The sequence below is a fragment of the Larus michahellis genome, chromosome 7 (assembly GCF_964199755.1).
Source record: "Larus michahellis chromosome 7, bLarMic1.1, whole genome shotgun sequence".
NCBI lineage: Eukaryota > Metazoa > Chordata > Aves > Charadriiformes > Laridae > Larus > Larus michahellis.
Window position 1 is genome coordinate 46,803,187 of NC_133902.1, and position 16,640 is coordinate 46,819,826.

The window sequence follows — 16,640 nt, forward strand, 5'->3', positions numbered from 1 at the left end:
ATACAGCCTTGGAAATAGTAGTTTTGGTGGTCCCGGCCGAAGTGTGGAAATTGTGCCAGGACCTGTTAGAACTGAGTAAACACAGTAATTTGACAACGGTCTGGCACATGAAGCAAGAATGTAATTCTGCCACCTGAACCTAAACTGGTATCTCCAAAAGGTAACTTCTGAAATACTTCTGGTTTGGCTCCTGAATTATTTGGAGTGTAACAGTTCCCATGAACTTCATGATTTAAATGCTTTCCAGAACAAGGAGACAAGAACATTTAAACTAGCTTAGTAGAAAGGCATTTAACATAAAGAGAGTAATAAAAATACATCACCTGTCACATGTGATCTTTATATGACCTTAGCCACAGAACAATAAATATTACATAACCACACTAAAAGCAGTTTTTAACATCTTATATTTATATTTAATAAGTCGTGATTTTCTTTCCTTCAAGATGCAATTTTGATGAGACACTTTATTTAAGTGTGATCTAAAGGCAAAAACTTTGTGACTGGTTATGTAATGCTTCTAGTGGGGCACCATTTAAAGGGTGTTTGAATGAAAACACATTCCCTTTGTTTTACCGTGTTGCTTACCAATCTGATAGAGCAGAAACTACACAGTCCTTTTTTTATACAATTCCCTGTTTTCTGCCTTTTTTTTTGGGTGTTTGACTGTTGGGCAACTCTTCACCTAGATGCATAAAGTTAAACTTGATAAATACTGCCTAGGACACAACTGATCAGTTGCTATCCCCAATTATCAGTTTAACTGTTAGATTTGCACTTGCAGTCTACAAAAGAAAAATTATTGCAAGCTAGTTAGACTCTAATTGTCCCTTTTAAATTAACTATGTGAGATTCAGATTGCAATGTAAAAAGGCAACAAAGGAAATCAAAGTATCCAGCTTTAAATTGTCTTTTAATTACATTAGAAAGCCAAATATTACAACTGTAATTATTTTTTATTGGAGGAAGGCTCTGATTTTTTTTTCGTGTGCTATCCTGTTTTACTATGGTTTTTGGGGGCAGTACTTATTAAGAACAGACTCGTATAAAGGAAAAGCTGACTACTTTCTGTACAAATAGAGGTAATATAAATAGTCAAAACCTGACAAAATATTCAGTTTTTTCTTTTTTGACTCAAGTATGTTTCTGTCAAATTTTCTAGAGTTCTAAACTGGCCATTTTTTAGATTCATGTTGTCATGATGCTCATAAATACGTAATGTACAATGAGTTCATTAAACCAACTAGAGAGAAGACCAGGTTTGCCCCTTCTTCCCCCAACAAGTTATAACTATTCTGTGCAATCAGCCTTTAGGCACTAGTCAGCTGAAATGGAAAAAATATTTAATAACAAAAGCTCAATAGCCTGCAGATCTCTGATGTCTGAGATGACTTCAACTCTTGTGATGAGCTACACTTAACCTAAGAAATATGATTTAATTCTACTTCAAAAGTATACTGAAATCTTTGATATATGGTCTGTGGTCTATTAAGCTTGATCTTAGCCTGACCTTTTAAAGGAAGAAAAGCTTTGTTTCTTTTTAAAACACACAACCAAGCAAAATACAGATATCTCTATGTGGGATCCAGTAGTTGCAGCTTCAAAAAAGAGAAGCATTTAAATACGTGCTTTACTTAAGTGCTTCAATTGTCTCATTGACTTCACTGTCTAGATATTTATTTCTTGCCTGTTGGAAAACATTGACCTCAAGCTTGCTCCTTGCATTGCAGTTCCCTGATTGACTTCAGAGGATCAGTCACTTGAACGAAGCCATCTGAACTATGCTTGCTAGAGGGGCTCAAATATAATAAACTTGGACGTGGCTGAATTAAACTCTTAGCCATTTAATGCACTCAAGTGCAAAGAAAGGAGCAGTAGCTATGCTGGAGGGTGTAAGCATTCTAGAAAGACTTGTGGGGAGAAAACGTATTCAGTATATAGGCTAGGTGATCAATAAAGTGTTGGGTGTGCATTCAGTAAGGGACGTTTTGTAATATACCGAAGGTCCTTTCATTTATCTTTTAGAAAAATATGGCTCTGAAGGACTGGAAGAGATATCTATTCCATCTCTGAATTCAGTTTGCTATTTTAGTGGTAACCACATCTCTGTCACAGAAAAAAAGTTAGTCCTTTACTTTCCTCATACTTTGTACTGGCGGACTGTCACAGCTGGTGGATAGAGACCTTGCTTCAACTCCCAGTTTACATTAAGCCATGATAAGCTCACACCCAGTTGTCATGTGCCAGCTTTTTCATTTGACTAAATAACACTTCTTCCTCTGTGATGCTTATCTCTGTGATCCCTCTATAAAGAGCAATCGTAACCTTTCTATCCTTTGTTTTGGTAGACTTGCCACACCATCCTGTTTCGGTGTCCTGCACAGCCAAGACTTCATTCCGTAGCCATCCGTGCAGTTGCTTTTTAAAGCTTTTCCAGGAGACTGAGACACAGTAAAAAGAAACACGGTTGTGTAGGCCCACTTCACTGCTTATCTCCTTGATCCCAGGTGGCTGTAAGGTGGAGTGAAGGGACTCATCTGGTTAGCAGAGCTATTATGTGGTATGAAGGTCATCACAGAGATTGTAATTACAAAGGAATGGGAGACTTGATCATCAGCTGTGTAGTTACAGTTGGGTAAGGGATGACCTCAAAACTGGTGATTCTTAGCTGGGTAAAAAGTAATTGATAAGAGCTGAGAAGAAACCTTTGGCCATGATGTATCTTGACACTGGTGTAGGAGAGAGTTTTGGAGAGTTAACTTCTGAGTATTTCAGCTGAAGTGGTGCAGGGAGGTCAAGGTAATCTCAGGTCCTCCAAAGTGTAGCTAAATAGGTGTGTTAGAGCACAGAGGGCTAAGCTTGGTTAGGCATTTGCAGACATCTTGAGGAAGGGAGGACAGTGCAGGCAAGATGGGCGATGCATCAATCAAAGTGGAACCATACTTCAGGGCATACAGAAAAAAGTATTTCAGAGTAATAATTAATCTAGAGAAACTGATGGGAAATGAGGAACTCGCAAATCGGAGACATCTGCTAAAGATGCTGGTAAAGCAACGAATTACAATAGAGGGTGGGATACAAATTGTAATTGAATTAAAGGGGAAAAGGGATGTGGCAATACATTATGTAAAGTCAACGGCATGTGAGGTTAAGTTAAAGGAAGTGAAAACCAGGCATGACCAGAGAGGTTGGAAAGCAAAGCTGTGCTTGATGGTCTTCTACAAAGTTTAATGAGTTGCAAGGTTTTGAAGGGGCATCAAACTCTGTGGATTGTACATGGACAAAATCATAACCTGCACCTTTGCATGTAAACTTGCTTTCTTATTTACTAGGCACCTATTAGGTAAAGGAAGGCTACAAAATCCAATACAATTGGTCACAATTGGATTTGAGCTCTCGTTTCATTCTGGCTAAGCAGGAGAAGAAAGGCACCTCAAGTCTGATTTAGCTCCTGTGTTACTTAAGCTGCTAGTGGGCTGCAATGTGTGTTGGGAAAGAGGGAGGTAGCAGCAGTTCCTAGATGATGCACGTGGGGTGAGTACTTTCTTTAAATCAAGTGGCAAGGTGGGGAAGGTGGGCAGCAATGTTTACACATAGATTTCTCTGCAATTTTTCTGCCTTGCACCTAAATCTTACACAGGAGTTTCTAGAGAACAAAACCGAGTTTTGTCCTACCATGGTGAAACACAGTGCTTACTTGGGGAAGGCTTGTATTGATTTGTTTTAGTGCTGGATAGGTTATATTTATTGTCTAGAATCCTGTTAATTCTCTTCAGCTAGAAAGTATTGCTTAAAATATTTTTGTATTCTCCTGGAGCAGGAGGTCCCAAGTAAGTTAAAAATTTATATGAAATCTAAATTGTAGAGGGACTTATTCTCCCACCAGTGAAGCTGAGGCAAAATTTCCTTCAATCATAAACAACAACAGGTTCAAGACGTTTTATATTAGTCACCTTTTAACTCAATTGATGTGGTTAGAAATTGCATGAATGCTTTTTCTTCTTCTTTCAAACAAGTAACAAAAGCTGAATTAGGCTGCAGTGATGAAATCTGAATCATTTCCTCCTCAGACTAAACTTGCTAAACTGGTACAATCTGGAGAATGATGTAATAAGGAAAAAACCTGTTGTTTGTCTCTTGATACCGTTCTTGGAAAAAATCATTGCTACGTAATACAAATATAGTCATCACCTTTTATATCCTTTCACCATTGCTGATATTGGAACCCTTCCAAATAAGTAGCATTCCAAAATTGGCTATAACCCTCTTCATAGTTTTACCTACTTAATTATAAGTTAACATTGGCTTCTTTTTTCTTTTTTTTTTTTTTTTCCCCTTCTGGTTTTAAGTAAAGCACTAGAGTTTAAAAGATTGTTTCAACAGGCTATATAACAATATTTTCATTAATTGCTGTCACAGAAATATCTATCTTTAATCTCATTTTCAGATTGACTTAGAGCTCCATAGGATCTTGGCTAGACTTCCTTTAGTCACATATCATTACACTTTTGATGCTAAAATAAGAAACTGAGGAACTTGAATTATTCATGGGAGACTCCATTTAGGACTCACAGCTAAAACACACAGTAGTGTAAAAGTTCAGAGGTGGCATTTTTGTTTTGTTTTTTTAAATGAAAGACAAAACAAATTGAACCAGCCGGGTAACCTGTGGTAAGCTATAAATTGTAGATGTCTTTGACAAAGATGATAGAGATGAGCCAATGTTGTATAAACTGAACACTCAAGTTCTTTAATTGCCTGGCACACATACTTTCCCAGAAATGTAATCAGCTTAAGGAATGCAGTCTTTATTTCTCTTCGGCAATTCTACCATGGTTGCCAAACTTATTTATTAGAAAATGGAGAGAGCTTGGGGCAAGATAATTTATATTATTTTTAAACATGAACCCAAAATGAAAATCTTCTATAAGTCTTACACAATGACAATTTAACTTTATTAGGCAAGTTTGTTATGTAACGCCAGCCTTACACAGGCATCGCGTTGCAGAAGTGATGAATTGCTGCAAAAGAGGAAAGGTAGTCTCCTGCATTTAGAGCCCAGCAGCAGGGGTCAGGAGATGCTAGTTCTGTTTCTTATCCTGCCCCTGATTTGATATATCACCATGGGAAAGTTTTTGAAAAAGACACTGGCCTTGATCCTGGAATAGGTGCTTTATGGGTAATCCTCTGAACAAACACTCCTTCTGTGCCTTGCTGACTCTAACAGAGGCTCCTATTCAAATGGAGCTCATTGGATGAGCAGGGCGATGGTGAAGATACCCTCTTTGCACAGATGGAGGAAAAACCATAATACTTCCTTATGTAGCAGGAGAATTCATTTTAGAGTGTTCTGAGCTCTCGGATGGGAGAGGCTGGTAAAGTGACAATAATAGATTTTAACTGAAGAGCAATCTCTGGTGTCGGAAATGTGAATAGACCTTATCAAGGTGCATAAAATACCGTGTGGGGATTTCTCATGCAAATCTTCATAGAGAAAGATTTCTTAAGTATAATGAATTGTAGGTAGCTGGAATATTGTATAGAGCCAGGATGATACAAAATAGAAATGGATGAGCAATTACAACAGATGAGAAATAATGGGAATAGAGGGGCTGTTGTGGGAAATGGTAAAGTGTCAACCTTGGCTACAGTGGAGAAACAGCTGCTTGTTACTTAATGACAAAACAGACTGGAACTTTTTTTTCTTGGAATTTTTCTGCTTGTTGCTTAATGACAAAACAGACTGGAATTTTTTTTTTCAAGCCCCAAAATTGCCAGGGCTCAATTTGGCATCATAGTGTGACTTGCCCCCCACGCTGCCCCTTTCTTATTGAATGCTCCATGTCTTGCAAAGATAAAGGGAGTTTTAACTGAAGAGGAATAAAATTTTGTCCCCACAGAACCGTTAGAGCTTATGGTCAAGTCATTTGAATAGATGCAGAACTGAAACAGTAAGAGCTTATTGTAAGACATATTTTGTGTGCTGTGCTAAGAGAGTATTGTCTGAAGGTGCTTTACCTCCCGAAAGCCTGATTCATTCTGGCAACAGGTTCATGCAGTAGATGTTTTGTGTATACCAGGATCATATGGTTGAACATTCAGCTAAATCCATGTAATTACTTCATACAACAGGAAATAATTCTGCTCATTCAATCATGAATATCGCATATGCAAAGCCCTTCTCAGGAAAGGGTGATCAGTTAATCTGAATTTCTGCATGGCACAAGCCATTGAGTGTCACTGTAATAATTATGCTCATCGTTAGTCTAGTATGCTACTGGTACCAGTCGAGGAGTTATGGTTACACTGGAACACATCGTTCAGAGAAATACCAACCATTGCAGTTGTAAGTTGTTCCAGTGGTTTAAAACTGTCACTGCTTTTCTAGACTGAAGTTGTCCGACAATTACAGGGCTGAGTGACAAATATTCGTGAGATGTGGAGGTTTTTGAAATGGCTTTTCATGGCAATGAAAAGTCGAAAATATTAATTTTCAGGCATTTATGGAGGAAGGGGCTGGGGAAGCAATGAAACAAGGGTAGAGAAGACATCTTTCCTTCTTGTCCCCAGTGTCTATGAAGACTAAACAGCCCACTGACTAGGGCACAGACCCAGGATTTAAGATAAGGTGCAATTTAAGGTGCAATTCTCTGCTAGGTAGGAGTTAGAACAGGAATTTGAAACTTAGTCTTTTCACTGACACCCTAAGCTTCAGGCTACTGGCTACTTGGGGCACCCTGGTACAGAATTGGACCGTTCATTGTGTATTTCAGAAAAATATATAAAATCAATTGCTGAGTGACTTGATGGTATATTAGCAATGACAAAATTTTTTTATACTGTGCTCTAGAATATCTTTCTAATGGTTTCAGAGGCTTTTACATAATCTTCTCTGATTCATTTTCTAGAGCGGGCAAAAAAAAAAAAAAAAAAAAAGTAAAAAGTATTGTTATCATTACTGCTGCAGTTCCCATGGCCCCAAAACCCAGCTAATGACCAGCCTTGACAAGTTCATTTCTGTGGAAGACATTCTCTTACTTCCAATTCACTACCACCCACAGATGACACTTTACAAAATGTCACTGTTACATAATTGATAATCACTCAACAACTGAGAAAATGGAACTTGGAAAGAGGCAACATTTCTGTGTTGTCCAGAGAGGAAATTCTCTTTCAGCTACTCCATCCCAGTGTGGATAAGGTGAGTGTTCTTCTACAAGTCAGGAAAAAGATCACTTTTGATGGAGAGGTCTTTCCAAACTGATGACCATTTAAAAAAAAAAAAAGGTAAATACTTATTTCATACTTATTTATTAAAATGATGATCATCTTAAATGTATCTTGCCTTCTGGAGAACAAAGACCTTAAGAAAATCCAAAGTGAGCACTCCCTCGCAGGGGATGCAATATGCTGAAGGGGAATCTTGACAAATTTTAATGGTATATTAAAGTTGGGACACTGGAGACAGGAAGTGTGAAAGATATGTTTTTCCCTCAGATATTGTATATGGATAGTCCCACTGTAACTGGACAGTCATTGAGATTGTACAATCAATCCTATCGGATTCCTAGGTGAAGGGTGTAGTTTTTAATAACCCTGTCTTTTAAGGCTCAATCTTTTATCTGTTACACAGAATAACACATCTGGTGCTTTTTTTTTTTCCTGCCTCTGTGTAGGACTGTTAAAATCATGTAAGAATGGAAGATGTAATTTATTTAGTCTGTGATATATACACCTGATACCAATTAGATTTGATGCCATTCACCAAATGCTTGATGGCAGCCTGATGGTAGCCTGAGAAGGCACCAATAGTTACATGAAGGTGTGTACAAAATATTTCTTGTTGCCCTAAGAGTAAGTCGTTCACCGGTGTGCGATGGACTGCAGCATAAGTAGAAGAGAAGGGCCCTGGTTAGCACCCCAGAAGCACAAGCGACAAGTACTACTGTAATTAAGCAAGGTAGTTACCTAGCATTTTTACACTGATATTTGAAAACTGGCATTCACAGGCACTTCCGATTCCTCTCATTTATTATTGAGGCTCCTCACAGCAGTCTACGGATTCCTTCCACTTCCCCCTGTGCTTGCATTCGTCATATACGTGACACCTTGGAACTGGTGTATGCATCCGTGATTTGTGCTGTGATTAACACATTATCAGCTTCCCCCTTTCTCGTTAGCTAAAAATAGTCCTGGCTATCCCTGCTAGTCTGTCGCTCAGGTGATGGAGATGGAGGCTGCAGGAACCTTCTGTAGCATTTGGCAATCAGACCCATCTCGCTCTTGCATTTCCCAAACCTTTCCTTGATCTCCTGGCATGGGTAAAGGTTCAGTGCTTTTTTGTTTGTTTTTTTTTTTTTTCGTTTTTTTTTTTAAGGTCTCTTGCTCAAAGAATTCGAAGAATTTTCAAACTACAGACTACATTTTCTTCCCTTTCTGCTACTTTCATGGATGCCAGCAGTCTTTCTGTGTCCTTTTTGCTGCTAGCAATGATGGCCATGCAAGGCATGGGAGGCTCAGTCCCTTCTTCCTGCAATGATAGCTGTGGTGATTGCACCACCCAAATTTTGCAAACAAAGTGGAATTAAAAAACACCTAAAAGAGTAAAAGCACTAAAAAGAGTGCTTTGTTGTCTTTTATGACTCAAAAATGGCCAACAATATTTTTCTGAAACTTTCCTGGGATATTCAGCTGTAGGGTGTAAGCAAACAGAGGAGCAGTTTTGGGAAGTGATGCATTTTTTTTTCAGGTTAAACTTGTATTTTAATACACATTCTGCAAACAAAACTTCAGGTTGGTGCAAATATGAGGAGATTAAAATATTAGAGATCAAATTAGCCTCAGAATTAAAATCTGCATATGTGCATCTCTTTCCTTAACCCCAGGCAGTCGGCTCTTGAAGCTCCAAAATCTTAAACTATTTGCAAAACAGAGCACTATGGAGAAACAAATGCTTATGGTTCAGAAATACGAATTCCTGCCACTTCTTTCTTCCATGCTGTTTGCGGTCTCCAGAGTAAAAGCTTCTATTTCAGAGCTGTGTCAAGAACCATGAAGCGTTATAGCCTGACCAGGCATCGACCTAGCACTAAGCAAACTCCTAAACCCTGGAGACAAGACAGTGGAGAGATTAAATAAACTTCTTTTAAAAATGCTGTCTCTAAACAGCTGCAACAGTGGCACAACTATATCGTTCCTTAGGTGTTCCTCTATTTCTGATATATTTTAACTTTGCAGATTTTTTTAGCAATTTGCGTGGCTTAATTTAATCTTTTTGTGCCCTCATGAAGAATTATGTGCAGTCTTCAACAGTGCTTCTAAATCTTTCAAAAATCTGGATCCTTCATCCTTTGACTTTGTATCCCATTGTCTTATCTACTCCGTCTCGGAATCCCCTGCACCTCTTTTAGTAAGAAAAAGATCCATTCAGACCCATTTCTGAAGCCTGTAGGAACAGCAACTGAGCATGAGGAAATCAATCAACTAATCGATTGTTTGATCACACGTGTGAATATGATGCTAGGTGTCTATTTTTTAATGTATGTAGAAAACCTTAATGTGTGTAAGCACAGTAACTGCAGTTACCTCTGCTTACTCTAAAAGTTGCTGAATTAGAAATGTACAAGTTGGGATGTTGCAAAGGGACATAGTTACTGTAAGTGTCCCCGCTGAGGTATCTGAACTGCTTCTTCAAGTGATATGCTCAAAAAGAGATAAAGAGTAAATGGATTTGGATTTTTTTTTTTTTTTGAAGAGAAACACAGCTATTTTCCCTATCTTCCTACTATCCTGCTTCTCAAATTCTTTTCCCGCTCTTTGTGGATCAAATGTGGTTGTGCATCTGTGGCAGGTAAACGGCCTATAGGTTTTTAAAGTTCAGAGATTTTAAGACTGCAAAATGTCACTGGCACAGTGCGTTATGGCTTCTTGCATGTGAAGACCACGGGATCACACCTAAGTCAATAAGTAGATGAACTAGAACATCTATTTTGGAAAAACGCTTAAACTTGGTCTTGGTACTGAGAGCGAGAAGCTGCATTGCTAGTTAGCTGGTGTTTTACACGGGTGTTTTGAGACAATCTCCATGCTGTCTGGAGTCTTGCACAAGAAGGGAGCAAGCTTGGCATCGCTGCTAACTGTATGGGCTGGGCCAGGGGATGGTCCTGTGCCCCTGGCACAGCCGGCGTGGGGAGATGATACGCTGACAAGAGAATGTGAATTTTCCCTGTATGTGCAAACTCTTCCCAACCTCTTGGTATTTGTTACAAATGTATGTTTGAAAGTTGTTTCAGATGTTTCAGTCCCTTTGCTCCTCTTTGTCTTTAGGTTCAATCCTCATTTCCCTTTGTCAGTGCAGTATCCAGAATACTTCCAGACACCCACTGGGAAACGCGGCTGTTATGTTTTGGGTCATTTTTCTTCTTTCTTTCTTTAGAAGGAAAACAATGCATCTTCCCAAAATGTACAATTAGTCTGTTTAAGGGTACTGTGCTTTATTTGTTATTTAAAGGAAAATGAAATGAGAATGACTTGTGCTTGACATAAAAACTGCTGTGATTTGAAGCAGTTTTCTCAAGTTTGGGAAGTGGCAGGTGCAGGTGTGTGTGTCAGGGAAGGTAAATCCCAGGTTTTGGGATGGATTTGAAAGAAGCATTACGTATGGACAGAACCTTGGAATAGTGCTTTTCTTCTGTTTGCACTTCCTTTGGGGCCTGGCTTGAACAAATATGTAAGGCCCTGAAAACTTTCAAGGCTAAGGCTAAATGTATGTGATCTTATGCCCCAGGGATGAGTGGAATTAGTTGCATAAGTACTTTTCTTTTTTACCTTTTCTTTTCCTTTTTTTTAAATTTCTCTTTCTTTCCTTTTCCCTCAAACCTCTTTGACTTGCAGCCATGTGTAGATGTATGTCACTGGACTACAGAGACGTTTAAAGTTAAGGTGTACAGGAGGTCTGTGGGCCATATCCTCAATTTCAGGGTCAACCCAGCATGGCAGAGCTTGTTCCCACCAAGCAATCTGGCTGAATCTGATTAAACAATCCAGATATTTTTCACACCTTATATGTCCCCACCAGCTAGACAGGTTTATCATGTAGCAGTTCACTAATGCCCCCAGGAAATCACTGGTTACTTCTTAAACATATTTTGCATCTAACTTTAGTCTGCTGAGTGTTTGGTTTTGTTATGGAAATTAAAGCTTTAATAGCTGACGAATGGGTCCCTACATTCTCTGCCAACCTCGATAACTTCACGTGGCAAAACTTCACTGTTGGGGAAGGGAGAGCATGGCTCTTGGTGGCCCTGAGCAACAAAAAAAGGCACCGCAGGCCACGGGGCAGCACGTAGCACACGGGAGAATGGGAAAACAGCTAATCCCAGCCAGATCCCATTGCAGAACGTCTTACTATCTGGCTAATCAGGATAAGTGCTGAAAAGCTTTGAGTGTGATGTCAGATTTATTTCACGATGAGCAGGGAAGATCTCTTGATCCTCAAACACTTCAAGTAAAAGTTAAAAAGGGGGGGTGTGAGGTGCGGGGGAGGAGGCGGAAAAAAGATATTGCGCTTTTTTTCTTTTTTTTTCCAAGTGTGATGAACTGTTTTCTCCTCTAAGTGTTTTAAATAGCGGCAGTGTGAAAATTACATTTGCTTTGAATAATTGCTAGCATTTTTCCCATTGCAGTCCTTCTATCTGGAAGCTTTGTGTCTAATATTGCTCTTGCATGAAACTCGGAGGAGCAGTGTGAATGGAGCGGCAGGTCCATTTTTAAAAAAAAAAATAATTTAAAAATATTTTATTTGCTCAACAGTTCTATGCTGTGGCAACACAGGCTTACGCAGCACTTTATAAGCGTAGGCCCTGATCCAACAAAGGCTTATAGTGCGTATGTTTAACTTTACGCTGACTCCAAAGGGAATATCGTGTGTGATACGGACTGTAGGTAAGGCCCATTTCCTGCCCTGAGCAGCTTGCAAGTGAAATAAGACAAGACCCAGGACAACCATGCACGAGTAGAAGTCTTGAACAGGGAAAGATCTGGGGGGAAAAAAACGTTCTTGAGGGGAATTTTGAAAAGGGAGGAAAAAAAAAAATGGATTTTTCATGTTGTGAGTCAGGGGCAGCAAGAGGGAGAGCCCAAGGGTGGCAGGGGGACCTTGCGATGGGGGGAAAAGGCAACAGCTGAAGGGCTAGAGGGTCTCTTAGGAGCTGGGATGCAGTATAGTAAAGGCCCTAGTGCGGTCTCTTGATTTTATCTGTTGACTAAATAAAACTGGTTGACACTTCAGGGCATTCATTTTTATTCAGTCTAATGAATACTGTCAAATCCTGAGAACAGCTTGTGGAATTCATACATAATTGTTTCACTGATGAAGAAATCAAGGCAGGGAGACTAATGATTTTCCCAAGGCCACAGAAGGAACATCATAATTAAAAAAAAAAAAAAAAAAATCTCTTTCCCAGGCCTGGGCTGAACCACTTATTCATCTCGGAACAGAGGGTAGTATTTTCAGAGGTGCTATATTCTCATTTTAGAGTCATTTAGGCACTCCTAGGAGTTTAAGTGTCATTGGAAGGCAATGTTATGCAGGCTCCTAGAAGTCTAGATCAAATTCAAGAAGGAGTTTTAGACTCCTCAGACACTTGAAAAGATTATCTGATATCTGAAAAGAATATCTGATAGGAAATCATAGACATTTTTCTATCATTTATATAGCTGGGCTGGATTGTGCTCCGCTGAAGTCAAGCAGATCTGGTCTGGTACCACTGGCTGCAAAAAACTCCAATCAATTCCCAGCTTGACAATTGGTTCTAGCAAGTGTCCCGCTTCACTACTTTGTCATAGGAGCCACATTACCCAGGCTTGTCTTAGCAGACAGTAGCACTTTCTTTTTTTTCTCCCCTACCCATCAGTTTGGAAACCAGGTTGTAGTTGGCAGCATCTTCCTCTTGTGTGGGTAACACTAGGAAAAAATGATTGTTAACCGTAGATGCTCTGTTTAGGGAAACAGAATCCTTTCCCAAGGATATATATCACTTTCCAACTTAGTCATGTGCACACCCAAGCCTGTGCATGAACTGCATTTCTGTTGCATGAGGCACGCTCCCATTTCATTCAGGTGGAGTCCTGCTAATATCAAACACGTATCTGCTTCTATCTATTTTGAAGAATAATGCTCTGAATCACCTGCTGTTCAGCAATATATCCGATACGTAAACAAAGTCACTTAAAAGCACCGTATGAATAAGTACTTATAGGAGCTGCAAATAGTATGCAGGATAAGTTTTTTGGGGAAAAATCTACCTGTTTGAGTAGAAGGATTGCCTAAATGATTCAGACTCTGGGTGGCTACGCGCTGATCCAAGTTATTGCAGGCACCTGTAGCGTTTACTCTTCAGTGGGACCAAGTGCAGTGTTGCAGGAGGTGGAGGAGCCCCAGCAGAAGGGGGTCCATGTTGGGAAGACCTCTCGGCACAGCTTTGCATGAGCACCACTGTTAGTTTTGGCCAAAGGTTAGGGAATGCACAGTCTTGTCCCCAGCTCTGCATTCATGCCTGCCTTTGCTTTGCCAAATCAGAAATATTGGCTGGTTGCAACTTCACTCATAAATCTGCTGATTTAAAGCATGGATCAGGGATATGCAAATAGGAAAAGATGTAGCGTGTCTCGCTGCCTGTGTCCAGAGCAGGAGCCACGTTCTCTGCAGGTGTGATTTGGGACCTGTGTGTGTCTCTGGCATTTGGACGTAAGGGAGCTCTACCTGAGCAAGCCCTTTGAAATTGGTCCCTAAGTGAAACCTTATGTTATGAAAGGTCCCTGTGTAGTGTCCTTTGAGAAGGGGCTTAGTGTGCTCATTTGCATCTCTATACCCAGAATGCTTTTCCAGCTCATTGCTGTTTCATAGCTGTGCTGGTGTCAGTGCGACAGAGCAGCTGAAAATGGCTTGATGTGCTTCTGCATCCTGCTACTTTTCCTCTGGAGCAAAAGAAAGAATGTCTGTCTGGAAGGGGAGGACGAGACAAAATGTCCCTATCTTTCCTTGCAGCATGGGTAGTCTCCTGGCCACCCAAACAACCGGCAAGAGCTGCTAAGAGGACAGATGCTGGTACTTAAAAGCTTAAGCTGCCTGCAAGGTATCACCGCACTCCCCGGCAAAGACGCAGCTGTGTGAAATTGTGAACCTTTAACGTGATCCCACCTTCCCGCTACAGACAGTTCGTGGCAGCTTGGAGAAGTGCTGAGGGCCTGGAGATGTAAAATCCTGACTGTTGTGTGTGTTATAGGGAAGAAAAGCGGATGGATTCTGTGCTGAAACATCAAACGTGGCAATTGCGAGTGAATCTGTTCATGTTAAAAGCACTGGGGTCAGGTGTGAGCGCTACAAAGCATCCTCCTGCGCTGCAGAGTTAGAGCCCAAATGGAAAAGAGCCCAACCGAGTGGTCATCAATTCCCTTCCCTGACAGGCGAGGGCTGTGCCCTGTAATGGATATACTAGTTAACGGCATATCCTTGAGGATTCAGCGCGTAATGATTTGCAAGTTGTAGCCTGAGATAACTCAGAGGAAGTACCATATAAATGTCAAAGTTACTCTTAATACACTGGCGGCGGTACTTTTTCAAGGAATTGTCACTGAAGTAAAATTAACATGCAAAAGATATGGCAAATCTACTAGCAAATTATGTAAATATTTTGCAAGGGGCAAACTTTCAGTGCCAGGCGTGAAAATTGGGTCACAATTCCCATTAACAATTACACAGCCTGCGTGCCTAATTTTCCAGGCACCATGCTGAAAATTCACCCCACGTTATGGAAGCAATTAATGGCTTAAAATTCTTTTTAGGCCAGTAAATGTGTAGAAGTGTTGATAGCCTTTTCTGTGTGGCATTTAATGAGCTATAATCTGATAACTAGATTAGATTGTTCTCTCATGATATCGACAAAGATTGCTTTATATCGTTATTATTGCTATTTAAATACTACAGCAATGCCAGATGCATGGATCAGAGCCCTGTTGCGCTAGGTGCTGTACAAATATCTGTGAACATGTGGTCTCTTCACTGAAGACAGATATAATAACCACTTTGCTATTCTGGTCTGCTTAGGCACCAGGGAAATGCTGAAGGTTCCCACACAGTATGCATCTATTAAAAAGATAATCTGAAGCTATTTTGGTTTCTCATATAGAGGATTTTTTTTTTTTTTCTTTTCAATGCTTACACATGACTTTCATTAGCATTAAATGTGTGTGGAGGGAGAGTCACTCTTAGCGTTTGTAGCTCTGTACCTATCCCTTTCATATCAGTTAAATCCCAGCGAATATAACTGTTTAGTAATTGTCTGGTATTTAATTAAAATACAATAACCCCTTTCCAGAGACGCCAGTTGTGAATCTGGTGGCCCAGTCATAAAGATGCTAATTTAATGAATATTCATAAATCATGAATATTCATAGAGTGTCAGGGATGTTCTTTTGTACCCTGCTGCTATGCCAGGTCTCGCTGGCACGGCAGACGGCACATGTTGAAGGAGCTTTGCTCCTAGGGGAGAAGAGAAATATTCGCACTGGAGCGGGACGTGTGTCTGGGTGTAACTCCGAGCGGAGGCGCTGGGAGGAGAGGTGGTGGCTGGCAAGGAGCATCCGACCTGCCGAGTGGGATGCGCAGTCTCCCTGTGGCTACCAGGTGGCAGGAAACCTTTCTTCTTGGGGATATTAATACTTTTATAGCTGATGTACAGCTCTGGCAAAGATGTTAGGGTCAACCTTTGCGGTCACAGTGGCCACAGCCACTGCTATTGTCCATTAGATTCCCAGTTACTCTTGCCCTGGCCAGGCTGCATGTGGGGAAAGGCACCGTAGGAAGCTGCCTTAAAGCACAGCAACCTGCTGCGCGTGGTGGGTCTGACCTGCCCCAGGCTGCGGGGCTGAGCAGGGTTCGTGCAGGAAAGCCTCTCTTATCTGGGATGCTCCAGACTGCTCCTTGCAGTGGGACATTTCTCCAGGGTTTCCAGGGATTTGGCAGCCTCCTTGGTCAGCGGCGGTAACCCCACTGCAATACTCGATACTGCTGTTGGAGCCAAATATCTCTTAGATTAATTTTGGGGCGGGTAGAGGAACATAGTGAGGTATCTCTCTATTAGTCAAAAGAAAAAAAGAAAACACAGTGGCAGAAAATCATGTTTTATCCTGTCACTTGAGGTGCAGCTGAACAAAGTCAGCGTCCCTCCCCAAAGTTCACAAACTCCACGCTTTCTTTGTGACATGTTTTTAAAGAAAATGGGTCTTTAACTCACCCCTAGGAATCCCTAATATGCCTTCTAAGGAGTAGGCAAGGGATTCAGCTTTGTATTCATTGCTCCTACAGGTTTCAATTGCCCCCATCCTTCCAGGTTGATGGCTGAAATATGCTCGAATGCAAATGCTGTGCGCCCTTATGGTGCCTGTGCGATGCCAGTGAAGCACTTTGCCGCGACTTCACGTCGCGAGGCACGTACCTATGGGTGCGGAGCAAGCCCGCTTCTCACCCCGCCACACGCTGCTGTGATGCAAATTTGTTCTTGTGAAAAAATGTCAGCGCACTGAGTTGATCTGTTCGCTTTGGCAAAGTGTGGTGCAGGAGTGAGCAGCCGTCCCTCTGT